The 27,274-nt window shown below is 36.3% G+C and overlaps 1 long non-coding RNA gene across 1 annotated transcript; it reads left to right on the top strand.

Moving 5' to 3' along the window:
• Positions 1–10,424: 10,424 nt before the first annotated feature.
• On the top strand, positions 10,425–11,534 carry LOC108369085 (uncharacterized). Its single transcript, XR_001848457.1, has 3 exons — positions 10,425–10,630; positions 10,740–10,949; positions 11,008–11,534. It is a non-coding gene; the product is annotated as an uncharacterized LOC108369085 (long non-coding RNA).
• Positions 11,535–27,274: the final 15,740 nt, after the last annotated feature.

Here is a 27,274-nt window from a genome sequence, read left to right as displayed (position 1 = left end):
GTTACAAATGTCACGCAAAGCGACAAAGTTTTATCTGGCATCAGCTTTATTCTTTTTACGTGGCTGTCACCGGATCGAAATGTTGTGCCAAATGTTGTGGTGCAAAAAATGTGCACCCAGCAATGCGGAACGTCGAAAAGCTATAATCACAACAGACGGCACCGTTTATGCGCCACTCGCTTCTGATACGTGCTCTCAACAAATATATATGTAATAAAACAACTCAGTAGTCAGATTTAAGCCAGCCCGAAAAAACAACTGTGCAATGAAGAATGTCGCGAAACTGAAGAGATAAAAGCTGCCGGCTACAGGGTCAAGCTGCGCGAACGCAACCTGTGTGAGGTAAATATGTGGGCCTGAAGAGGAAAACTAAACGTGTGTATTTGCCGTAATAAGAAAAGGCCTAAACACCTGAGTGCGAAGAGCTTGAAATGCCGGCCGACAGGAAAGACAACACGAAAAGAAATTGTCTTTATGCCGCGATGTCTGAATTTGGTATCCCCGCGAAACTAATACGGCTGTGATCTTGATGAATACCACCAGCTCCGTCAGAATTGGGAAGTACAGAACGCTCCAGCTCTGAATGTAACAGAGGAAGGGGAAGGTATTCACAGCGCTGGAAAGAGCAGGTGGAGAAGGACTTGGTTTCACTTGGAATTTTCAATTGGATAGTCGAGGGAATTCCACTGCAACCTATACTGGCGGTTCCAAATGGACTGCCAAGTATTAGAGAGGAACTGTGAAGGAGTACAAAAATCATAAATTTTCTCATATAGTCAGGCGCAACTTCTGGCGGTTCTACCAACCAACCATTATAAATTCTCAAATTTCAATGACCCCTATTTTGCCTAAAATATTTTGCAAACAATGTTTACGTTACAAGCGGTGAAAAATCACCTTTTCATTAGTACAATTTTAGTGAAAGTGTTTGAAAAGCAAACAATGAAATAAAAAAAAAATGGTTTTATTGTTTTTTTATGTAGTAAATTCGTTTGTGGCCCAACAGAAACATTCAAATTTAACTTGGTACTCAACTTTAGTTTATAATATATTATTTTCTCTAGTTGTAAGGGAAATTTAATATCTACATATCTAGTCTAGAACTCCAAATATCTATTTATTCCTATTGGGATCAAAAGTATCAAAAAACGGATTTTTCAAATTTTTAAAACTTGTTTAGTAGCACAACGGTGCAATCAGGAATTATCTGATCATCATAGAAAAGCTGAAAAGCTGTCCATTTTTCACAAAGGAAAGAAAAATTTAGTTTAGCAACTATTATTTACAAAACCAATTATTTTCTAGATAAAACTTTGCACATTAATGCATTTTTTTTAAGTTGTCCTATTATATGTATGTAGGTGCTAATAATCCTTTCAACGTAAGTTTCCAAATTGCAACAATCACAATATAATCAGCCTCATTGCGTAAGTCGTAAATAAGGCTACATTGTACGACTCGACAACATCGGCATTGTCGACTGTAAACAATGAAATAAGTAAACAATGGAAATCGTCGAAAACTATGCAGTGCTGCCAATTTTTTTCGATTCAATAGACTAGCCGAGTGGAAATTTTAGGCAATGACGTAAAATTTTCGATACGATTCGACTCTCTAAAAACGACTTGCATTCGACACGATTCTCGCAATGTGGCTGAATATGTTTGTATGTACATATGTAGATGAAAAAAGAAGGTTGAATTTATTCTTCTTCGAATTCAGTGTATGTATATCTCCTGTTTCCTGTAGGCTGTGTGCTACGAGAACGTCCCGGTAGCAAAAAAAAAAATGTGTCCAGCGCAATGACATTGCTACATCGGCTGTTCCTGAAATTCCCATCCCACACAAAAACCAAGCGACATACAACCACTGCGCATGTCAGCGAATTTTCTGAAACACCAAACAACCAAACAAACACCAATATCTACGAAAATATTACAAAAACGAAAAAAAAAACATAAAATAAAATAAAAACCCAAAGTAAACAAAAATAATCTACACTACAAAAATCCTCACGAAATGGTGGAATAAATTAACGACAAAAGCAAAGTTGCCCGAACGGGTAGAGATTAGCATAGAGTGGAATTAAAGCATCGAGTTGAGTTGGTCTCTTACCAGGCGAATCGCATCAAAAAGTTTGCGTATGTAGTTGGAGAAAAAAATTCAAAATATTATATTCCAATGTTGCAGGTTTTGCTGGAAGCTTGAATACCAAAGAGCAACAACACCACTCATTTAATTCAGTTCATCGAAACTAATGCTGAGGTAGAAAAAGAACAAAAAAATACATACATATGTATGTGCATACATACAAACCTACCACATAGAAATAAAATTTATTCAAAAACTTTATTAACAAACAAACGCCTAAGCAAAGGAGGAAGAAATGGGAGCAGAAATGAAAACAAAAAGCCTTGCATACAAGCAATTGTACCCATGTTGCCACTTCAACACTACAACAACAACAACAACAACAAGCAAAGAGGAGAGCTACAGCAACACAATTTGAGCCTTTGAAACTGTAAACAACATCCAAGCGATTGAAAAATAAAACCAAAACAAACAAGAATTATTGAAAAACGAAACCAAAATAAATAAACAAACAGTTCGGCGTACCAATCGGTTCGCAGACAGATGTACTTATGTATATACGTACATATGTATATACACGTGTACTTACAGTGACTCAAGCAACTGATCACATGTTTATTTTTTTTTTTTTCAATACCTATTCATAATCTGAGTTTCGACCGAAAAAAAAATTCACCCGAAAATTTTTCATCCGCAAATAGTAAGTACATACATGGAAATGAAAAGTGAAAAGTGAACCGATTCGGGGAAAATGAAACTCAACTTTTTTTTTAATATTGGCCAAGCTTTAACAAAAACCATATAAATAAAAGTGTCAAATTTTATACACAATTTAGGAAATTTCATCAAATGTTCATCAAAATTCCATATAAGCATACATTTCTTACAAAAAAAAATACGGGAGACCGCACGCAACGAAATTTCGAAAAATCAACGCCAGTTTTTGTAAATTGCACTTGTTATATAAAAAAAAAAAAACGCAATAGCAGTCACAAAAAAAAATCTCACAAAACAACGGGATTTTTCAGCCGTTTTAAACTTGCACTTCATTGGACTAAAATTGTATGGGCTATAAAAGTGCACACCCAAAAATGTTCTAAGGATTCCAATTAAAAATTTTAAGTTTTGATCAAAATTTGTTGAATTTTTCTAGGTTTTTCATAAAGTTTGAAGCTTGTATTGTATGGTTTTTCGAAAATCTTAGACAACCATTTTTATTGGAAAAATTACAAAAAAAAATTTAAGTATTAAAAAAATCAATACATGTTCATTTGTTTGAGTCACTGTTTCTACACGCCGCATGCCAGAGTCAATTGTGTGTGTAGTGCCCACAAAGTCCAGTCACCTACCCGTTTGACTGCTTGCCTGCCGGTAGGCTGCCTAGCTGGTTGCCTGACAGCCTAACAACCGAGCTTGTTAAACATTCTACTCCTTGGCAGACCTGTCCGCGGCTGTCCACCAGAGTGGCATAACAACGACATCAGACGTTATGTTTTTCTGTATGTACGTAAGCACTGTGAAGGTAAGTGCTCACTGAGTAAAACAACAGCGACTCCAGTGGAGCAGTTAAATACTATGACGGTCATGATGGTTGCATGGACCGTGTCCAGTTGAATAGAGAGGCTGAAAGAATAACAAAGTCTATAGTTCTTAACGCTACAGCCATGAATAATGTGTAGCACAGTGTGCACTTATGCAAAATATGTAAATATGTATGCGTGTACATTAGGGTGGTCCAAAAATGCAGGTGAAAAAGTAGAGTCGGAATTGTTATGCTCTCACCCCTAGGATTGTTCTATATCACAAAAAAATATACTCATATTTTATTATTTTAGAATAAAAAAATACACAAAAAAACACAACTTTTCATAAAAATTTTCAATCAAATTTTTCGATCGGAAAACTCTGTTTCCGTTCAGGAGACCACAGCGGCCGACGATTTATAGGTCCGAAAAAAAACCCAGTAAATGCAATGGGGGGAGAGGGCAATAAAAGATCTTTAGTATTCAAAAATGGTTAAATAAACAGTTAGTACTATTAGTGGAAGTCTTCTGAAGGAAACCAGAGTTTTCCGATCGAAAAATATTGATTTTCAAGAATTCTATGCCATTTCTACGAATTTTATCCCCCATAAAATACATGGAAAATTTTGAGCGCTTTGAGTGGCCTCTAAATATTTTTTGATCTTAAAACAAAAATACGGGTATATTTTTTTCGCTATATTCGATCATTAAAATTCGGACTTAATTTCTTTTTTACCACCCTACTATGCATGTGTGTTGGGGCCGAGTTGGGATAAAATATTGATAAAAAAGAAATTTTAAGCAGCAACTTAAACTGACGAAAAACCACTGAAAAGCGCAACAAAATCCAAGTTCTAAAATTCTTCTAATGGAATTTGTATTCTGCATTTGCAAAAGAAAATTAAATATACTCTCGACGAGAGGGCAAACAACGTTATATTTCTTGCGAATATGAAACTTTCGAGTTCCTAGCTAGTTCCTCTCTGGGATGTCAAAATATAATATTTCTTTCACCGGAGGTAGGAAAAGATCTCAAAATAGTCCTGGCTCTTACAAATGCATATCATGAGGAAGGAATCGTTTTGATTCTATAACGCCAATGTATGCAGATCGTCGACTGCGTATTTAAAAAGCTCACTGTTAAACTACATATTTTCTTGTTCTTCTTATATGGCACTGTAACCGCCTAAGCGATTGTGGCCGGGTTCCACCAAGTACACCCGTCGTGTCTTTCCTGTGCCAACTGACGCCAATTGGAAATGCCAGGTGAAGCCAAGTCCTCCCCACCTGGTCTTTCTATCGCAGTGAGGGCCTCCCTCTTCCTCTGCTACCACCATCGGGTTCCAAGTTGAATACTTTCGGAGTTGCAGCGTCGGTGTCCATTCGAACGACATGGTCAAGCCAGCGGAGCTGCCGTATTTTAATTCGCTGCACCATGCCCATGTCGTTGCAAAGCTCGTACAGCTCATCGGCCTTATCGGATGCTGTAATTATTTATGCTTCTGCGCCATATACCAGCACGAGCATGATGAGTGACTTATAGAGCGTGGGTTTCGTACGGCGAGAGAGGAGTTTACTCCTGAATTTCCTACTCAGTCCAAAGTAGCACCTGTTGGCAAGAGTGATTCTGCGTTGGATTTCCATGCTGACATTATAATCGGTGTTAATGCTGATTCCCAATTAAGCGAAATTCTCTAATTTCTCGAAATTATAACTTTCAACAGTGGCGTGGGTGCCAAGGCGCGAATATGCTGACTGTTTGTTTGATGACAGGAGATACTTCGTCTTGTCCTCATTTACCACCAGATGCATTCGCTTTGCTTCCTTATCCAACTTGGAAAAGGCAGAACAGACTTCATGGTTTTTGTTACCGATGATGTCGATGTCACGGCATAAGCCAGCAATTGCACGCTCTTGTAGTAAATTGTTCCTGAGCGGTTCAGTTCGGCAGCTCTTATTATCTTATCCAACATCAGATTAAAGAAGTCACATGACAGGGAGTCGCCTTGTCTGAAACCCCGTTTTGTGGCGAACGGCTCGGAAAGGTCTTTTCCAATTCTGACGGAGCTGGTGGTATTGCTCAACGTCATTTTACACAGCCGTATGAGTTTTGAGGGGATGCCAAATTCAGACATAGCGGCGTATAGGCAACTCCTTTTAGTGCTGTCAAAAGCGGCTTTAAAGTCGACAAATAGGTGGTGAGTGTCGATCCTTTTCTCGCGGGTCTTTTCCAAGATTTGGCGTATTGTGAATACCTGGTCTATGGTGGGTTTTCCAGGCCTAAATCCACACTGATAAGGCCCAATCAGTTCATTGACGGTGGGCTTCAGTCTTTCACACAATACGCTCGATAAGACCTTGTAACCTATGCTTAGAAGGCTGATTCCGCGGTAGTTGGCGCGAATAGCGAAGTCGCCTTTCTTGTGGATTGGGCAGAGCACGCTTAAATTACAGTCGCCTACAACATTTTCGAGCGATTTTCCTATCGGCCAATGCTTTACGCTATTTGCACTCATCTCTGCAATACATCTGCAGAGACCATTTCTTTATTATAGCACTCGAAACATAAAGAAAACTAGCGTCTTTATTTCCACAGCCTTTATATCACTTCGACGCTATCAGTTAGTTTAAGGCTCTTGGTCCAGATCAGCAGCTCTACACTTGTTGTAGAGAGTATGAGCAGTATTACTCATGGTTCATGCCTTCCTTGATATCGAAGGACTCTCAATAACATCCAGGGTCGGATGATAGATTTATCTATCGCATGCTTGGTGATAATAATTTCGCGATAGGGCCCGGTAGTAAACCCAACAAAATCCCTAATATTCAACCTACTTCAAAAAGCAAGGGGTCAGCTAAAAAGAAACAGATGACATACATATCGTCGTTTAAAGTGCAAAACCGCGTATCAGCAAAATGCAAAACCGCGTATGTGAAGTTGTAGAAATTATTTTCTAGAGCGTCAAAACACTCATATTTCTAAATGGTTTTCTTTTTTATAAAGCAATCGCATTTCTGGGTAGTATATTTCAGGACGAATGGATAAGGATTGAGTCAAGAGCTTGTGTGAGCAAATCCAATTTTTGGCAGCCAATGTCAGTTACGCGGTTTTGCAGAATGACGATACGCGGTTTTGTACTTTAAACGACGATATGCAGCCTTATATTTTAGTAAATGAGTCATTGGCAAAGGGTAGGGCCACCAATTCAAGCAAAGCGTTACGGAAACACTTTACACTTTGCTTTCACGCTGATGACATGGGATATGAAAAACCCTAAAATAGATTTGGAATTTCCTTACTTACAGCGGTACCTTTAGCGAAAATTTGAGAACTATGTATGTGTATTTCAGACATATAGAATTTTTGTACACTGTCCTTACAGCTACTCATCATTTATCGGCATTTTATCGCTAAACTAGTTTCATAGTCATAGACAAAAAAAAAAGTTTCGTAGTCGCTTGCTGTCTTTCTCGTTTCATATTAACACAGCAACAAATATTAAAAAACTCTTATGTATGTATGTATGTCATCTAATGTTTTCATATTTGTGTGGATGAAAATTCCAGAAATAGCTCAAATTCAATTCAACGTCGAAGCTTTCAGGAATTTATGCGATGTGCAGAGAAGTTACTTGAACTATTTAGAAATGAAAAAAACATATATAACGCGAATACACAGTACTATAATACAGTTCAATTTCAGCAGAATATCGGGAACTTTTAAATCGTTTAAAGATTCAGCTAAGAGGAAAATAGGAGAAGTTTTAAAAATCCCTTGGTTTTATAAATAAGAAATTGGAGGATATTTTAGGTATTTCATTGGGTCAATAACCATGGTTTAAGCGTCACTGATTTAAGTCACCATGGATTTAAGTTATCAGGAGAACATCAAAAACTCGATATGGCAGTATTGCAATCGATCTCTTTATCGTAAGTCGTTAGATTTCAAAGCGAAGAAGCGATACGATTAATTAAAGGACGCCAAAATCTTCGGCAAAAGTGCAAATCCGTTTGATCTTGTTGGCGTGGCATATTACAAAAAAAAAGTTTCTGCATATTGAGCCAAACCTCTATATTCCTATGTTATTCGACGCCCTGACGCAAACTATTTTTTTAAGGAGGTCGAGTTAAAATGATGCCCTGCAACTTGTAACAGTACCAATTTTTGGAGTCTCGTAACTTTTCGATAAAGATGTGGTGCTGCTATAAAATATATATACAAAAAATATAAGCATGAAACTATGTATTTGTCACAAGAATTATCCACATAAGATGAAAACTACTGCAGTTTCATTTTATAAAATTTTAAAAGTATGGTTGCACCATGTATTGTCTTCCCAGAGAGTTTTGCTTCACATCGAAATTCGTGCTCTTTTATTTTCTAAGCGTAGCAAATAGAACTTCACACTTAAATTTAAGACATTCATAACAAAAACTTAATGAAGAAAATCCAAATCCTCCCAAATATTAATTGAGATACAAAGTTAAAGCAAGTTTTGCCTATTTTTCTTTAGTTTATTTAATGTTTATAATTTTTTATGAATATGTAGCTCATTACTTAACAAACAACATATACTACAAACAGATTTCACAATTTGTGTAAAATTTATAAAAATTCTGCAAAATTTCAGCAAAATTTGTATCCTTTTAATCAGCTAAAATGGCGCGTCCCAGTTTATATGTATTTGGGTCACTCGCTTAAAACAAAAAAAAAAAAAACATTTAAATTGGCTGACAGGGACCGAACATAACAGTTATTGATGAAAACTGTCTTGGAAAAATTCACTATGAAGGAAATGTTCTATAACTAAGTGATATATACCAATTGATTTCTTGTTTTACTAAGACTCAAATTTGAAATTAAATTTTTATTTGCAATTTTTATGCAAAGTTAAAAAAAAAACACTTATTTTTGATTTCTACATTATAAATCCAAAATAACAATTATTTTTGATTTTTATATTATAGGGCTTAGATAACAGTTATAGAAGACTTTTATTTATAAAAGTCATCAATAGATATCAGCCAGCGACTTTTACTTTTAAAAGTCATCAATATAAATGAGTCACTGATTTTTATTTTTTAAATCATTCGTGTAAAAGTCATTAACATTTTTCGCAGCTTACAAGGTGTTGGGAAACAAAAGTTTGCTACGACTTTTACAAATGACTTTTAAAAGTATGATTTAAAAAATAAAGGTCAGTGACTGATTTTTATTTATACCTTTTATAAATAAAAGTCTCCGATAACTATTATCTAAGACATATAATTTAAAAATCAAAAATAACTGTTATTTGCAGATTATTTAGATAAAAATCAAAAATAACGGTTATTTAAGGAGTAATTAAATAAACATCAAAAATTAATTATTAAACAGCGATTTTTTTTTTAAGTTGAACTGTTACGGTCCCTGCTATCTAATTGTTTTTCAATTTTATATAACACAGCCCGACATGAAAATTTTCTCCGAGCCATTTCTAATAGATTCGGGATCACTAAATATGTAAAAATAAAAACTTGTATATTTAAATTTTAATAAAATAAGGCGAATAGAAAATAGCAAAATCGGCTCAAAACGACTAATTTTTTTTTGCAAAACGGCTAACAAATCGCCTGTCGGTTAAAACGAAATTTTCTCCGGCTGTTTGCTGTCGCAACCGGCTAAATCTAGCCGGAAAACGGCTCAAATAGCAACACTGCATATGTATCTGCGTATATACATACTTCGTCAAAGTTGACACTTTTCGAAAAACTCTTCCCGATTATCATTATTTCCTACATAGAGCGCCGCCACTGTACCATACTTTTGCGCTCCAATTTCAACACAGCGCTGCAACATAACCAGCTTTAACAAGTTATCAGCAAAAATAGTGAAAAAAACCACGAAAATGTTTAAGTAATTTAATATGTAGCTCACGTATTTACATACATACATACGCATATGCATATGCATATTATTACAGATTTTTCACTATTTGATTTAGCGCATACGATTTTGTTACGCATTTACCTACCTACTATTTATATTTGCCGTCTACTATTTGACCAGTCATAAATTATTGTACCATGGATAGACTTTTGTGTCATGCCAATCAGTAAACCCAACAAATTTTACACAGATCAACAGCAGCAACAAAAAAGATAATAATACATACTTATTTGTTATTAATAAATAGAAAAATAAATGCTTATCAGTTGAGCGTTGGACTAAAAATAAATGCCATAGTTGAATAAAGGCTCTGTTATGCATACTTGGCATTGCATGCACTGCTATACCATTTTTACGTAGAAATCAAAAACCAACAGACTTTTACGTATGTAATGCTGTGCGTTGGGTAACCGCTTACACGCGAAGCTCATTTAACAGATTCCTTATGTGACAACTCTCAAGCAATGCCAAGTATGCATAACAGAGCCTTAATATTTAGCGGACGAAGGAGAGTTAAGCCGGGAAGTGTCAAAGTGAGCGCAAAATGCAGGCGGCCAGCGAATGCAAACAACATCGAATGTAAACAGAAAACAAAACGTGAAAATTGTAAATAAGCTGTGTAAAGAGAAACATCAACAAAGAACAAATTCATTAGAGCGCATTGCAATAAAACAAAAAACAAAAAAAAACTTTGGCTGCTATCAGTAATTCCGCCAGTTGGCCGCTTATCTCTCAAGCAAGAAGTCGCCAAAGCAACAACAAGCGGGTGCTACTAGAGCATGAAAATGGAGAAGCCATTCTTCCACTAACTACATACATACATACATACATACGTATATATAACGCTAGCCATCCATCTTCTCAGCTGCATAGCTATCCATCTAGCAGACGAGACAATTGCACGGACTGGCATTCAAACCTTCAGCGGGCCGCAAGTAATAATCCCAGGCAACCACCCGTTCAATTTGTAGCCGGTAATCAATCATCAAAGAAATTTATGAAAACAAACAAATGCGCTGGTGGATGGATGGCAAAAATCGAGGGAAAGAGATTAAACATGGAAAATACGGGCATGTGTTTGCACTATGTATGTATATTATATCTATGTACTTATGTATGTATAAATGCATACTAGGGTATCCCAGAATATAAGCATATGCATACCCACTAAACTGTTTTTTTTTTTTTTTAATTAGCCACACATGCTTTTACTAGATACTAATCCGGATTCTGGAGATAAACCCACACGTTAATTTCGTTTGAAACTTGTTTCTTGGGATCGGTATTGAATATTTAGTCCCGCGCCCATCTCTAATTCGGACATTCCACTCGTGACCATCCGATATATAACTGGCGTCAAAGCAAAGCCTCGAAGAATACTGGCGATTTTTAAATTCGAATGGAAGGTATGTGGCAATTATATTGGCCATGATTTCTTTTACCACCAATACTATTCCATATTAGGATAAGGTGAACCAAACTACCGGAAAAAGAATAAAAGCCGCTCCAATTTTTAACTTGAGGCTTTGTGTCACGTGACTTATGGTTCCAAAGTTATGGTGCTTTGTACATAATATGCCATCTATGGGAGATGCTACGACCTCGGGCAAACTCCCGCCCCTCTTTACTTTACAACAGGGCCTTACTTTTAGCTGTCTATTCGTAATGGTTCCAACGCCTACGGGGAGGTGCCACACCCCTTTGGCAGAGCCCATTTTTTATGCGCTATGTCACCAGTTAAAGCCGCTTGAAAATCCATTCAGTAGCTCCGGAGATTAGTGAGTTTAAACAGACAAAGATTCTAAAAATGGTCAAAATGTGTGCTCTCCATCACCTTAGGTTATTCTAATAAAGAAATTCTCAATGTGCAGATACGACTTTTCTACAGTTTTATTATAGTATAGGTATATATATATATATATATATATATATATATATACACATATACTTGGGATATTAATCCCGTGATTTTAAGTGCAGAAAAATTATTGGCAAATAATCCCGAGATGTTCGGAATTTGGAATTTGCAATGGTGGTAATAAAAGAAACGCCCGCCTTATGTTGACCAGTTTTTGCCATATTTCTTTCTATATTTAATATTTTTTATAAATGTCTGGCTAATTATAAATTAAAGAGAAAACTCTGTAGAGAAAGAACAGATAGATTAAATGTTTTGGTGCATAAGGTATTGAAAATGTTATTAAAAATTTTATCTTTGAATATCCTTGAAGTATTTCTATATTTATTTTGAAAAAATTATATGTTAAGGACTAATATAAACTCGACGACGTCCTCGAATATAGTCCTTCTAACTTTATTAGCTTAAAAAATAAAATTGTTTAAAAAGGCTTTTTCAATACCTATTCGTCTTTGTGAACCAAAAAAGTTTCAAATTTTTTGAATCCTAAAGAATTTTCTCTTTCATTTGGTGCCCATTTTTATTCTACATTGCACTGAACTTTTTAAATAATTTCTAGAATTTATCATACATAACTTTGAAATTATAAACGCTAAACGAAACTAAAACGCAGTTTTACTATATTTGGCCCATAGTGTAGTGAGTATACTTATATTGATATAATTTGTTTCAACCTGTTTCAATCATTTTACTCAGAATTTTTAGAAAAATTCTAGGTACGCAATTTTATAAATATAGCCCATTAAATTACAGGAGGATATAGTACAAGTTTCAAGTGACTAAAAGTAACGCTGATTTTTTATACTGGCGGTGTAACGCATTTTCTTCCATACAAAGTATGTACGACAATTTGGAAGAAAATGCCCAGCATCGTTTAAAAAATCCCCAAAATTAACAACATTTTGTAACTGCATGAAACTTGCATTTATCCTACTTTAGTTTAATGGGCTATAAAATTGCGTACCTCAAAATTTTCTAAAAATGCTGAGTAAAAAGTTTGAAATTTTGGCAACTTTTTTTCTGCATTTTTATTATTTTTGTTCAAATTTTGTAATGCGCATTTAAATGCATTTAATTATATGTAAAATGAGGTAGACTTTTATAAAAAATTTAAATATTAAATAAACAAATGCAATATAGATTAAACTTGTTGAAATAAGGCGTTTCTTTTTTTACTGCCACTACATATTTAGTATTATTTATGAATTATTTATGTACATACAACACAAACATATGAATCTATGTACTTAAGCACTAAGTGCTGATAAGAACCGCTAAAGGATTAAATCTAGTTACATGTATGTATATATGTACATACAAATGTATATTTTATTAACTTAATCACTCTTTTATGTGCTTACATTATGTATGTTCATACATACATATGTACATATGTCCATATGTGCACAATCAGCCAGCAAGTACACATGTTCCTTATTAACTTATGTGTGATTGATACAGTGAACTTAAATATAGATGTAAATATAAATTCATTTTAAAATATATGTCTGTTTATTTGTAAGCATCCGTGGTTTGCAGGGAAGGCTTTCAGAAGCCTAAGATAACACTTGCTTTCGATGAAAGAACATTTGTATGTATGTGTATATGTATGTATTAGATATATACATATGTACAGATTAAATAAAAATACACTCAAAGCACGAAACGAAAACCAGTTCAAATATTAAACAAAAACTTGTAAGGCCGAAAAATCTCAGCAAATGTTTTTGAGTCAAATTTTACATGAGTTCAAATATCAATGAAATAAATCGCTCTGTAAGAACTCATGTTAGTAGGTAGAGTACGTAAAAGAAATGGTTTTGATAATAACATAAGCTCTGAAATAACCATTTGCTGGCTACAGTAAAGGTTTCACTCAAAACGAAATTGTACTCCATTCTCAACTCATACTCACTGTGCTCACAACACTCTCACTCAACCACGAAGCTCACTGCAGCCATGATTACTCATCTCATCTACATTTCGGCATGGTATCAACAACCACATTGAGTAGTGCCATGCCATCCATGTCTGGCCAAGGAGAGAGTAGATTCCATAACCATTGCCCAGCGCTGGAAATATTCGCTTATTGAAATCAGTTTGTCTTCAACGCGCTCAAACGCTTGTAGTGATTAGAATTTTCTTCTAGTAAATACAAGAGTTTTTTTTAGCAAGAAGCACATAAAATACATACATATCTATGTAATACATAAAATAAAAATTTGGTCGCTTTAATTTGATTGAGTTTGTGCACTCGCCAGTGAATAAAGCAAGAAGAACAACAAAAAGAGTATAAATCTCAAACTCAGAGTGAACCCAGCATCTTTACAGAAATTATCCTCGCTGAGCGGCAAATATCCTTATTTTGAGAAGCCTTACAGCTGAATGAGAAGTGTAATTGTAAGCCACTGAGCTTGTTAAGCAAATAAACAAACGTGTTTGTGTGGGCGTTGTAGGGTGAATTTGAGAAACCTTAAAAATAAAAAAACTGCACAACAATAACACTGCTTTGTGTATCCTTTTATATTTTTTATATGTGTGCTGACCTGAGCTTGAAAACGTTTGTACCGCGAGTGTTGTTGCAAATGCGCGCGCATAATTTAGCTGAGTGAAGTGAGCATACAATTTGTATTAGCCGAAAAATTCATTCGCTGACGAAAATTCGAAATTTTACGAAATCAAAACCCACGACTGTGCTGCAGTGAATTTTATTTGTGTACCTATATTCACCACAATTTGCAGTTTTCTGTCATTTATTAAACATATTACGCCTGAACTAACATCACCAATAGCATCCTTCAACCGCCGAACAGAGCGTTGCAATTGTACGTATTACGCAGTTTTCTCATATTTGGTTCCTAAGCCATATATTTGTTGAGACTTACTTATCAGGGCGAAGCAGGTAAGACAAAAATTAACACAAACAGTTCTGGCTTAAATTACATGATGTAGATGGGTAGATGCATATACCCATACATAAGTACGTACATTAATAGGAAGAAAAAGAGCAAGAACATAATACGAGTAAACAAACATACTTGAGCATTACAATTATTTACCTTTTCACCACAAACTGCATCTGTATCTTCCTGATTTAGCAAAGAGTTGCTAAGGCAAATAAAATAATCTGCATACAAACACTGGCGGCAGAAATAATAGACTCGCCTTACTTTGAAGTGTTTTGGCTATATTTCTTTGGTTTATTTTATTTTTAATATTTTTTTATAAAAGCCTGGCTACTTATACAACAAAAACTATATAAATCCTCTTTTCAAACTGTATACAAAAATAATAAAAATTCGACAAATTTTCACAAAAATTTGTAAACTTTTAAATCTTAATTTTTAGAATTTTGGTATGCAGTTTTGTAGCCCATTTAATTTCAGTATAATAAAGTCAAGTTTCAAATGGCTAAAAAAACACCGTTGATTTTTGACAATTTCTTTTGTTGACGATACTAGCTAGCCATTCTCTTCCATATTAAAAAAAAAAAATTTCAAGCACACTTTGTATGGGAAAAAATGCGTGACACCATCAGCAAAAAGAATTCTTAAAAATCAACGGTGTTCTGTACTAAAATTAAATGGGCTACAAAACTGCATACCAACAATTTTTCTCAAAATTCTGAATAAAATGTTTGAATATTTGGTAAAACCTTTTCTAATTTTTATTCAAAGTTTGCAAAGGGGATCTATATGATGTTTGTTGTATAACTACCTAGGCTTTTATAAAAAAATATTAAACATAAAATAAACTATGTAAAGAAATATAGCCAAAATTCTTAAAAGTACAACGAGTCTATCATTTCTGCCGCCAGTGTACATACATATGTATGTGTGTGCTCAACAGCATACATATTTATGCGCATATGTACATATATGCATGAAATGCTTATCTGCTTGTGTGCTTAGGTACCTCACTTTCATGTAAAAATATTTGTCTATATATGTGCACGCGTCCGCCTAGGTGTCAAATCGATTTTTCTGATAACCGTATTTCAATTCTACATACATATGTATGTATGTACATTAGGGCGGGTATTTTTTTTTACTACACGCGTATAGCATAGGAGGATTCTACGTGTAATTCTAAACAAATTTTCCGAAGACGTCATTTGTCTAAAATCAATTTGGAGTTTGCCAAATTGGGAAAATAGGTTTCCAAGAAAATATGAAAATTTTCCCTATTGCGCCCTCTGGTGGAGGTTTTATAAAGAAGATAAATGCATAAATGGGTTCCTCATACCAAAAGACCCCTTATAGCATGTGTTTATACAAAATTCAAGCACTTCCATACGACACTCCAGCAAAATGCTAAGAAACCTATTTTCGCAACTTTGCAAACTCCGAATTGATTTTAGACCCATGGTATCTTCGGCGAATTCGCTTAGAATTACAAGTAGAGTCCCCCTTGCTAGTCGCGCATAGTCGAAAAAATCACCCATATAAATTGACCCGCTCTAATGTATCTACATTTTTTTTTTCTGTAGAGTTGTCACAAAGCTTTGAAAGCCGATAAGTGGGGGACTTACCTTTCGCCTAACCGCACTAAAACCCAACCCCTTCTCCGTTTCCCCCTTCGGTGTGACAACCGCTAGGAATTAATTTGCTGAGGGTAATGGCCAATTTCCTTTTTATGAAGATCAGCGGAGTTGTTCCACTTGACTTAATTTTCTAAGTACAGTGCTTGCCCCATGACAAACAACGGATCATTTTTCTGGACTGAGAAATCATTTTAAAACAAGAATCCTCTCAATTAATGAATGGAAGGAGCATACAGTTCTGTTCACAATAGGTCTGATTCGGCAGCCATCTACACCGATAGCTCCAAGTTAGATCTGAACTAGCGAGTGGGGATTACTCGCAAGAACTCTCTCTTAGCCTCATTTTCCGTCTTCCAGAGACCTCTTCAGCATTTTTCAAGCTGAATTTACAGCAATAAACAAAGCTGAAAGATGGCTGATGAATTCATCTCTTAATTTGTATACAGTAGTATCTTTTCTGACAGCCAGGCGGCTATCAAAGGACTAATTTGTTACAGATCTATATGGAAGATTATCATTGAATGTAGACACAGTCTTACAGAACTGGCGGTGAGTATCCGCTATCTTCTTGCAAACTCTGGCTGAAAAAAATCGAACGGGCAAACACAAGACGGACTGCGGAACGCATGTGCAGAATAGCAAAGCATATAAATGCAGATCTTTCACTTTCCAACGCTTGGATCGTCCACTGCTCCGGTATGTACTTAATTAAAGTTCTCACCGGTCACTGCCTGATGGGAACCCGCACCATTAGAATAGGTATGCAGTCAAACGACTACTGATGTAGCTGCCATGATGTGGAGGAAGTCGAAAGCGTTTCCTAGCGAAGCATTTCCTATGCCACTGTCCTGCATGGGCGAGGCCTCGTCGACGACCGTTCCTCCACTACTCTTTCTAATGTTTAGCTGAATTGGATTCTGCTAGTATCTATGATTTTATACGCTACATCAGAGCAACAAAAGGGTTTCACTTCTAAGCTAAGAGGATTGGCGTAATAAGTCTGCATTATGGCATCACAATGAGCCCATGGTGGCCTAAGTGCGCCCTTTTTCCAGTGCTGGCAGAGGACAACCACCTAATCTTCGGTTGACTCATGCATGATAACCACAAGATTACCAACCTTAAGTGGCATCCCTAACTTTATGCTCAATCGTCCCAACAAACGAAAAAACCAGTGCTCAGTGTTCGATTCCTTGTCCTGTACACCTATACAGAAAGTGCAATATGGGTCATATTCGTTAGTAAATCTGTGCAAGTATGCTTTAAAATATTCATATCCGGTTGGTATTTACTTCAGATGGAAATCAACCTATCCATGTTTTCTGTAAAACCATTTGCAATATTCGTTAGTTTTATGGTGCCAGCAATCTTGCTACTGCTGCATACAATTTCGCCTCGCCATAGTTGCAACTATTTCTCTTTCCACTGTGGCAATAGGACAGAGATCTGCTATTACTAATGCTGCCTCCTCTCCTCTGACATTGTTCGGAACGCGCAGCATACTCTTAAAACGCAAAGCGTAGGATTTCGTCTGCAATGTTGTTGACCAAACTCCATGCATCAGAAAGCTTCTCACCATAGTTACATATAGCAGTCTACATTCTTGATTAGGACTCCTGTCTTGTAGAATTAGCCTTGACCGCCTTGCTGCAACTTTTTCAGCCTTTCCTACTGCAAATTCAATATGCGCTTTAAGCGTGAGCCTAGTATCGAAAACGATGCCTGTGTATTTTAGAGCCTCCGTCGAAGGTTATTTCTTTGCTTCAAACACTAATTTTGGCCACTTCTGGTAACTTTCTACTGCTGATCTAGACTGCATCGGTTCTCTGGTGTGCCAGCTCTAGCTCCTTAACAGTTCATATGTGCTGCAATTTCACGCAAATTATAACCAAATGTCAGTGCTCTCTTTTTTTACATCTTTCAAGTATGTACATACAATACATTCAAAGTAAATACATAAGTATGTACGTACGAAGGCATGTGTGTAAATTTACACACATAGATAGTAATGAACATTAATAATAAACTATGAATGGCACATAGTAACTGTAGAAAATTTCGAAAACAATGCAACTTGATAAGCAACAACAAAAGCCTAGGATGTTTTATTGACAACAAAAAACAAAACTGAAAAGGCTTAAATAAGTGTAATGTGCATTGATAATAAAGGCGAGCGGTCGGTCACTGATACACTTGTGACACCGGCAATGACAATCAAATGTGAAAATGAAGTCGTTAGTATCCGGAGCGATAATCGCATTGATAATACGTATTGTTTACTGTCTATTGTAAGCCAGCGATGAATGTAAGGAATTTATGTAAATATAAACATACATACGAGTACACAGTCACATACATTTGTGTGCATTTATACTAATACAAAGTATGTATGTACATCCCAGCAGGGAGAGCTACTAGTTGTGAAGTAGAATGCTATGTACCAGTTAGCTTGTCAGCTCAACCAGTTCGCGTGCCATACTTTTTCTGCGCTAGCGAGTGCTATTTTTAACATGCCGTCGAAATGTCAATTACTTCCATTTCGGTACCCGATACCGATTCAATACAGTAAACCTTCGTCATAATGTACATTTAAAGTATGGAAAAATAATTATTTCGCCTAAAAACACAAAAGGTACAAATAAGATGATGCTTTTCTCAAAAGATGAATAATGTGGAGTTGAGTGAAGCTTGTGGTCACAAACAACGCCTTCTTGTACTTATCGCAACAGTCTTACCAACTGCAGTTGTTGTTGTGGCAACATTATTCGAATTTTTTATGGGACTTCCCTCTTCGAAGAAAATTTTTATGATTTGCATTGTGGCGACGTCAGCTTCAAGCTCTATAAATTGTAGTTGGGTATATTTTTGGAACACGGGAACGTGAAATTTATCTCTGTTCCCCCATTCTGGTTTTTATCGTATCACTGTCATAAAACCTATACGGAAAATGTATACACAAAAATTTACTCACAACTATATTTAGGCCATATTACCCCCATGGGCGAGGCTCCCCTGAAGTGGTTTGAATCCGGTTTTTATCGTATCACTGTCATAAAACCTATACGGAAAATGTATACACAAAAATTTACTCACAACTATATTTAGGCCATATTACCCCCATGGGCGAGGCTCCCCTGAAGTGGTTTGAATCCGGTTTTTATCGTATCACTGTCATAAAACCTATACGGAAAATGTATACACAAAAATTTACTCACAACTATATTTAGGCCATATTACCCCCATGGGCGAGGCTCCCCTGAAGTGGTTTGAATCCATATTTTTGGCTGTTATTCGCTCTTATTAGAAATTTCAACATATCGGTACCGAATATCGAAAGTATTGAATACTTTTCAAATCGATACCCAGTATTGATCAATACATCTGTGTTCGTATGGAAAAGTAGCTTATGTCGAAAGGCTGGCTTTAGTATAAATCGGCATTCGCAGCATACGATTGCGAATGACTCACTGGCGCCGAGCCGTTGAAGAACTGTTTGCAAAAAAACGTGCAAGAAATAGCTCCGATACTAGCAAGTCAATATTCTTATTAAGTCTCATCAAAAAATTCCTTGTCGTTTAAAGAATAAAGGGAATGCCGCATTATACTAAAGCCGGCCTTTCGACATAAGCTACTTTTCCATACGAACACAGACATACTTAAAAGTATCGATTCGCCATATCACTACACGCGACATCAAGGAAAGCAATTAACAACGTTTTAGCTTTGGTTTTGCCAATTCAAAGGCAGATGTCGCTGATCGCACAAGTTGTTCGAAATTGTCGAACAGGTAGGCCGCCGCTTTAGCTCATACTAGTTTATGAACTGGTATTTACTTTTACTGGCATTTCACTACCGGGATAGTACATATCGACGATTCTCTGCAATAACGAGACAATTCAAAATTAATAAAATAATATTCCTTATTATTGCCTCTAATCCTTGTCTAATCCATGTCTGGGATTGGGGCCCTCCTTTCTTCACGTTTTCGGCACGGAAAATGCTAGTTAGTAGTACCAGACACCAGCATCGAAATACAAAACTACTTGGATGTCTCATAATCAAAAAAACCGAAAAAAAAATTATGATGTTGTGATAGACGTTGCTAACGTTCGTTCCTTCCGAGAAGCCAACATCTACTCGGATTACTACCTTGTTGTAGCCAAGGTCTGTCTCTGTATAATGAAGAACGTGCAGCGCAGCGCAGCGCGATAAAAGTTTGGTGTCGAAAAGCTGCAGTCACAACGGCCAAGCAAATAATTTCGCAATCGACTCTTAGTCCTGCTAAAACAAGAAACTTCTCATCACCAGTGAAACACCAGCTCTCAATCACTTCGTTCCGCTGCGATAGATGTGGTGTAGCATCCTCGTGGAAACAATCGATGTAACGAAGAGTTGCATTTCTCAGCCACGGAGATATACGCAGCATACAAAGCCACCCTGCAAATAAAAGCGAACCGAGCTATTAATAAATGATGCCAGGGAAGTAAGAGGGGACGTCTTATCAAGAAGAAGAAACGAGTGACAGTTAGGCGTGAATTCCAAGTGCTCAAGATGCTGGCAAACAGTAATTTCCTATCGGAAAATAAGTCAGCATTTAGATGGTTTCAAGACTAGGGCTACTTCCTGCTCTGACACTTGCCTATGCTTTTGGGTGGCGACAACAGTCGCACATTTTGATGAAGTGGAATCAGACAAATATATATCGACGATGACAATATAATGCGACAGGGCCACGGAGTCAACGGCCATGCACCGGCTCTTAAGCAGAATTTGATCTCAAGAATGGAGATCCTGCTGTTTATGCCAACTATCGCGAGTTAAGCCTACTTAATATTGCTCTTCCGAATATGGGCTTTATGAGGGTGGCTTTTCAGGCAGGGAAACTCCATAAATCCTCGAAACGAAACGACTCTCGAATCTAGGCAAACAAACTGCGAAGATTCGCGCGAAGAGTGGCGATGAGCACAACCTTCAGCTCCACCCAATTTGGGAACGACCTCTCCGCGTCATTCGGGACCAAACGAGGTTTTACACAACACAATTCACAGTTTGGCTTCAAGAGCCAAAAATCTGCCCCGTCCCTGGTATATATGATGATGGACCGGTGGAAAGATCCTTCTACACGGCTCGCATGGATGGACAACGAAAGCAAGGTTGCTCACAAACACAATGAAAGAACCAAGTGCAGAAGGTATAAGAGACTGGCGTAACTTCGCAAAAGATGTGCACATACCTTATTTTCTGAAAAATAGCAGCCAAGGTCTCCTCTCATTCGCAAGTTTTTCTGTGAGAAATTCGCAGTGGTCATGCCAAGTGTACAGCGTACGTAGATATGATGGATGATTGTACAAACGTTTACATATGCAGTTATAATAAAATATGCACACATTGCGCATTTCATGCAAAAACATAAATTTTAATGGTTTCCTTGAATTAAGTATGTGTGAGCATAACATTTATTACGTTAACTAATTGCTAGTATAATTATAGTTCCACATTACATCACAATTATAGTATTTAATTTGAAAAAGGCCAAAATATGCCCCGCATACATATGTATGTAAATATGTAGGTAATGTCACTCACATGCGTGCGAATACTCATGTAATTATTGATGCGCTTGTACATATGAAAAGAAGACATACGTACATATACATACATATAAACATTTATGCACAAATCTCACATAAAATGCTATTTCATTACCACTAGTGTTTGTTAGGTTTTTAATTATTTTTATAAGCATACGCATTGCATAACGCAATTACAGTAGGGGTATTCACGATCCGGTGCATACTGTCTAGCATGGTGCATAGATAGCATAAATATCATGATTGTGTATAAGCAAATTCATGTGTGCAATAACGATAGGGGTAATCTCGAAGTCATGCAGAGCCCCAGAACGGTGCACGGTTTTACCGTTTTGTGAGAATCCCCCTAACTAGCTCATACAGCGAGAGTACAACCCGATCTGTTTTGCAATGGCCATCCTGATCTTACTTTATGTTTCTAATTAGTATCAGTTAGCAAGAATAAGACACAAGTGCTATACTAATCTGGGCTATAAAACGGGGTACATCGCTAATATAGAAGAATGTATTGCTAGTTGGTCGAATTGGCTACTTTAAGCACTCCAATTAGCACTAACGCGTATCGTTTTAAAACCACTAAACAGCAAAACAATGAAGTTGCAGTGTGTTAATATCACGTATGTCTGTAAAACTACAGAAGATGGGTTTGCCTAGAAGCCTGATTCTAGTCCTACATGGTGCTGGGCAATCACAGAGCCTATACTCCACTGCACAAAAAACTCCTCTGCCTCTGAGACATCAAGAGCCGACCCATTCGTGGTCAGCTCGTCAGCCATATCGTTGCCAAGATTTCTGCTGTACGCCGCCACCCAGATCAATGCACCGACATGCATGCCAGCTAAAGCCATAACGTTCTCCCTGCAATGAGTTACTATGCTGGAGGTGATGCTTACAGAGCCAAGTGCTGCCTGACTATACGAGAAAATAGGCTAGGATTATTTTGCACGCCTCTTTGATGGAAAAAGACATATGCCTGAAAAACACTGGCCGAATTTGGTAATCGAATAGACTCTTCGATTTGGAGGTCGGTTGAAAATATTCCTGCCTCTGCGCCGCAATCCATTTTTGAACTGTCTGTAAAAATGGATACATCGAAGCGTCCTTCCTTGATGGAAGTTTTTCTTGAAGAGAAACGAAGGCTCAGTCAGGCCTTCTCGAATGCTTGGGTCGTTAAAAGAGTACAGGATACGTCCATGCCCGTACGTACGTTCTTTGTGAAGCACTTTTCTTAATAAAGAGATCAATCGGTGGCAGATAACAAATGACATTCAATGCTACCGTGGGACATGATCTAATCGCCCCGGTAATCGCAATGCAGGCTGATCTTTGTACCCTGCATAACATTGTGTGTAAATAGTTCATCTCTACAGCCTTTTACCAAACCGGCGAACCGTAGGCAATAATTGGGCGTATCACCGCCTTGTACATCCATAGCATGAGATCAAGTATTAGGCCCCACTTCATACCTAGAATTTTCTTGCGGAAATAGAGAGCAACATAGGCCTTTTTTACTCGATGCTCTGTGTTCATTTTGTAGTTTACCCAAATACTTGGCGCAAGGAGAAAGAGGAAGAGTATCTTAACATGTTACTGTTTGTGAATTAAAAAATTCGAATTCAGTACTTTTGTTTTTATTTTCATTCAGAAATATGTATGTAAGCCACTGCTTTTGAAGGTGTTATTTTCTCTACAGGGTTAACTCACACACATAACTTAAAGCTTAAATACCTGTGCCTGTGGATATGTATGTATAACATCCATCTCAAACGCTTGTTCGCAACTGTTTTTTCTTGCTGACATTTCCAAAAGCAATTTATGTGCTCATAAATCATACATGCTTTACTCAACGCTATCCATTTCTATGCTATAATTTTACAGCATCATCATCATGAATTACTTTTCTACTCGCCATTTCAATTTTTTCTTGTGCGGCCATTAAATTATTTAGAAAAACACAAAAGTCTGCTTTATATATAGGATTAGTGGTAATCCCTTCACTCTTTTCTTAGATAACCCGATTGAAAATGTTAAAGGTTACATAAATAAAATTCAAAGAACTGTGAACTCTACGTGGATGTGTGTACATACCGATGGTCCTCTGGAATAATGACACAACTAAAAAAATAAAAATAAAATAAATAAAAATACTTGCCATTGAACACAGCCACATATTTCTAACCCTTTTTAATCCACGTCGAATTCTTACTAAATTATTGTGACTACTTTATAAAGATTTAATAAGAATTAGACAAGAATTAGTATGAAAGGATTTTGTTTTTAGTTGACAGGAATTTTCCTACACAGACTATACGTATAAACACTGTGAGTATAGTTATCGAGCATTGCGCCGAATTCAGAGCTGATTTGCATCTGATATTTATCTATATGAAGAGAATGCCTTTGGCCAGGTGCCCTATAAAATCACCGCTGTTATTAAATCTAGGTACGACAAAGCTAGGTGTCATGTCCTACACAACGGGAAGCTATCGAAGCGCGGAGTGGATTTACAGGGCTCTCGTCATTTTAGTGATTGGGGATGTGCTAAACGCTGCCTTGAGTCCTCAACTGCGGCACATTGACTACGCCGACGACATTGGGTTTTTAGCTCACCGTGTTTCTGATATTTTTTAACAGGGGGCAACTACCTAAACACAGAAGCGAAAGCGGCAGGTTTCCTCCTCGGTTTCAGTCCAGGAACCATCATATCTTTGCAAGCATCCAGGGGCTCTGGACAACACGTGAGAGTGTCTTTCTGAGCCTGACTCTCTCTGCGACAGAAGCTTCTTGTACTCCCGTAGAGTTTGCTTGTAGGTCTCTCAACGTCCCTCATTACCAGACGAAGTGGCCTGGTTGAAGGTTTTCCTGTAGTTCTTGCGTAAATTTTTAATTTCTTCATACCACCAGGGCGGCTTTTTCTTACTCGAGTACATCTTTTTTGGGTGTTAACAAGGTCTACTAGGCTTTGCTACAGGCCCGCGTGAAGCGATCGACCAGATATTGCAACTCCACTGGGACCATACAAATCAAAGTTTCAAACTTTGGCGTATGCAGTTTTATAGTCCACTCTATTTTAGTATAATATAGTGCGAGTTTGAAGTGATTAAGAATTCGTAATGATTTTGAATACTTGTTTTGCTAACGGTGCTAGGCATTTTTATCAAAAAAAAAGAATTTAAGCATACATAGCACATACGTACCTACATCCACACGAAAACATACGAGTACATTTGTTGAAGCTATCTAACTACATATCAACTAAAATTATTTCCGCAATTTAAAACTAAAATGTGTTGAGCAAGTGACAGTAATGAAATTTATAAATTCATAGTTTTGATAAACCGAATTAATTTATGCGAAAATACAAAGAAAAACACTATGAACATGCGCACATACATATTTACATACATATGTATACATATATACATATATACATGTCTGCAGAATTTTAAATTGTAGGCGAAAAGATAAGGCCGTAAAACAGAAAACAAGTTCACATATGTTCGCGAAATCTAGATTGAATTGATTCTTTTATTCTAGCGAAAAATTTTTTTACGAGTTAAGAGAGCATCGACTTTTAACCCCAGGTGAATATTTTTACTTGATTTCAGTGATGTGAATTTTGTTAGTTAAACACGGCTATGTTTTGATTTAAATGCGAGGTTATTGGCAAACTAAAATACATACAGATGTATGTGCATATGTTTCTATTTATTTGGGTTTATATAAAAACACTTGAGGCACTCAAATCTTCATTGCCTGTATATTCCGTTTAGCTGCCTATTCGCTTATGTGCATTTTCCGTTTACGTGCACAATTTTGCCAAAATACTGCTTCGCAAAGACGAAAATTTCACTTTTAGCTTCATTTTCGCTTAGCCAACCTTCTCCGTTTAACAATCCAGTTTTTGAAGAAGATTTCTTCGATTTGTACGAAAATTACTCCGCCTACCATATGGGTCAGTCCATATCAAACCAACAAATGCACCAAGTACAAATGCCCGTTTTTGTGGCCAAAATTAATTACGGCTAAATAAGTAGAAGATTTTTGTAAAAAAAAATATTTTAACCCTTGACGGTCGAGGGGCCTAAAGAGGACAGTTTTTAACTTGTAGTTTTATTAAAAATAACTTAATGCATTTTTTTTTTAATTAATATGAAAAAACAAAATGTGCCAGTTAGTTATAAAACCCATTAGCCAAACATAAAGTTGTTGGAACATGTTGCCAAATTATACTAATTTTAATTTACCGCCTGAAAAGTCTGAATTTCTTAATTTGCAAACTGACATGATAACTAAAAGGAGTAACCTTTGCACCAACAAAATTGTAAGCAGCCTTTTGTTTCCTATCTTTATTGACTTCTCACCTCCAAACGGTAAATAGTTCACTACGCAGTTCAGTACAAATCCTACGAAAATAACTGTTTTTTTCAGAAATCGCCATTAGCTCAGAACATATAATATATTTTTATATATAATGCTTTTATTCTTTAATAACTCTGTCTTAGCCAAACCTAGCCAAAATTTCGTACCCCTATATTAAGTTAGGACTTAAGAAAATAACTTGTCAATATGTGGGTGGCATATAATTGTGATAGACACTTTATTTAGCTTTGCGGTTCAGAAATTGTTAAATCATATTTTTTAAAGCTATTTAAAAGTTATTCAGTTTTTAAATAATTTTTATGATATTTACTGCGGATTCGCGCACATTCCGATGCGTTCACTTAAAAACGAGTTATATGGTTTTATTCATAAAGAATAAAATAGATTTATACTTAGAGTTCTATAAAGTGACATTTTTATACAAATTTTTGACTTAAAAAGCAGCTAAAGTCTTCTTTATTTTTTATGAATTTGGGTGTTAGAATTAAAAATTCAAAAATTGTTTTTTTCTGTATTATTTGTATGAAAAAAATAAATAGATTCGATTTTGAAAGTCTCTTTTTCACTGCCCCGAAAATATTTCAAAACAACTGCAAAAAAAATTATAATTTTTCTTTAACCAGTCTAATGTATATGTTGAGGTTTTCTGATTTTGCTGGTTCCGACAAATGATTAGTAATTTATAAAAAAGCGCCCGCTTACCAAATTTCAGTCGGATATCTCGAAAACTGAGGGACGTACTTGCGTTCAAAAATACAGAGAGGCGGACATGGCTAAATCGATTCAGCTCGACGTGATGATAATTTTTTTCGGTTTTTTTTTTTCACTTTTAAAGTTGCGATGGAACGAGCAGCTGATTCTCTGAATTCGGTATTCAAAAATTTTCACACCTGCAAGTCGCTTTGGACTTTCCATTTACGTAATGTCTGGACACAGTTCGCATATTGCTGACCGGTGCACAATTTCCTCAAATTAAAAAGAGTGAAAAAAAACAATAAGCAAATCGATTTCAGTATTTAAAAATTTTCAATATTTTCTAGCATAAAAACAGATTGCCCAAATGAAATTCGCGAAAATTTTCAATAGCAAGCTATTAATCAAATCTATGAGATAAAAAAGAAATCGTAAACATTAAACGCATTCACAATTCAGTGGTAAAAGCTGCGGTGTTATAATTAAACATTTGTTTATTTTTGTGTTCTATAGTTTGTTGATTAAGTTTGGTCTTTGTTATAAACCATATGTCTAGCACATTATTTTTGTGAATACAAATATTCCCATGGAAATCATTAATTT

This window comes from Rhagoletis zephyria, unplaced genomic scaffold (genome assembly GCF_001687245.7).
Source record: "Rhagoletis zephyria isolate East Lansing unplaced genomic scaffold, Rhagoletis_zephyria_1.1 Rzeph_scaffold_03489, whole genome shotgun sequence".
In the NCBI taxonomy this organism is placed as follows: Eukaryota; Metazoa; Arthropoda; class Insecta; order Diptera; family Tephritidae; genus Rhagoletis; species Rhagoletis zephyria.
The sequence above is the reverse complement of the archived record's forward strand: the minus strand, read 5'-3'. Positions and strand labels throughout refer to the sequence as shown.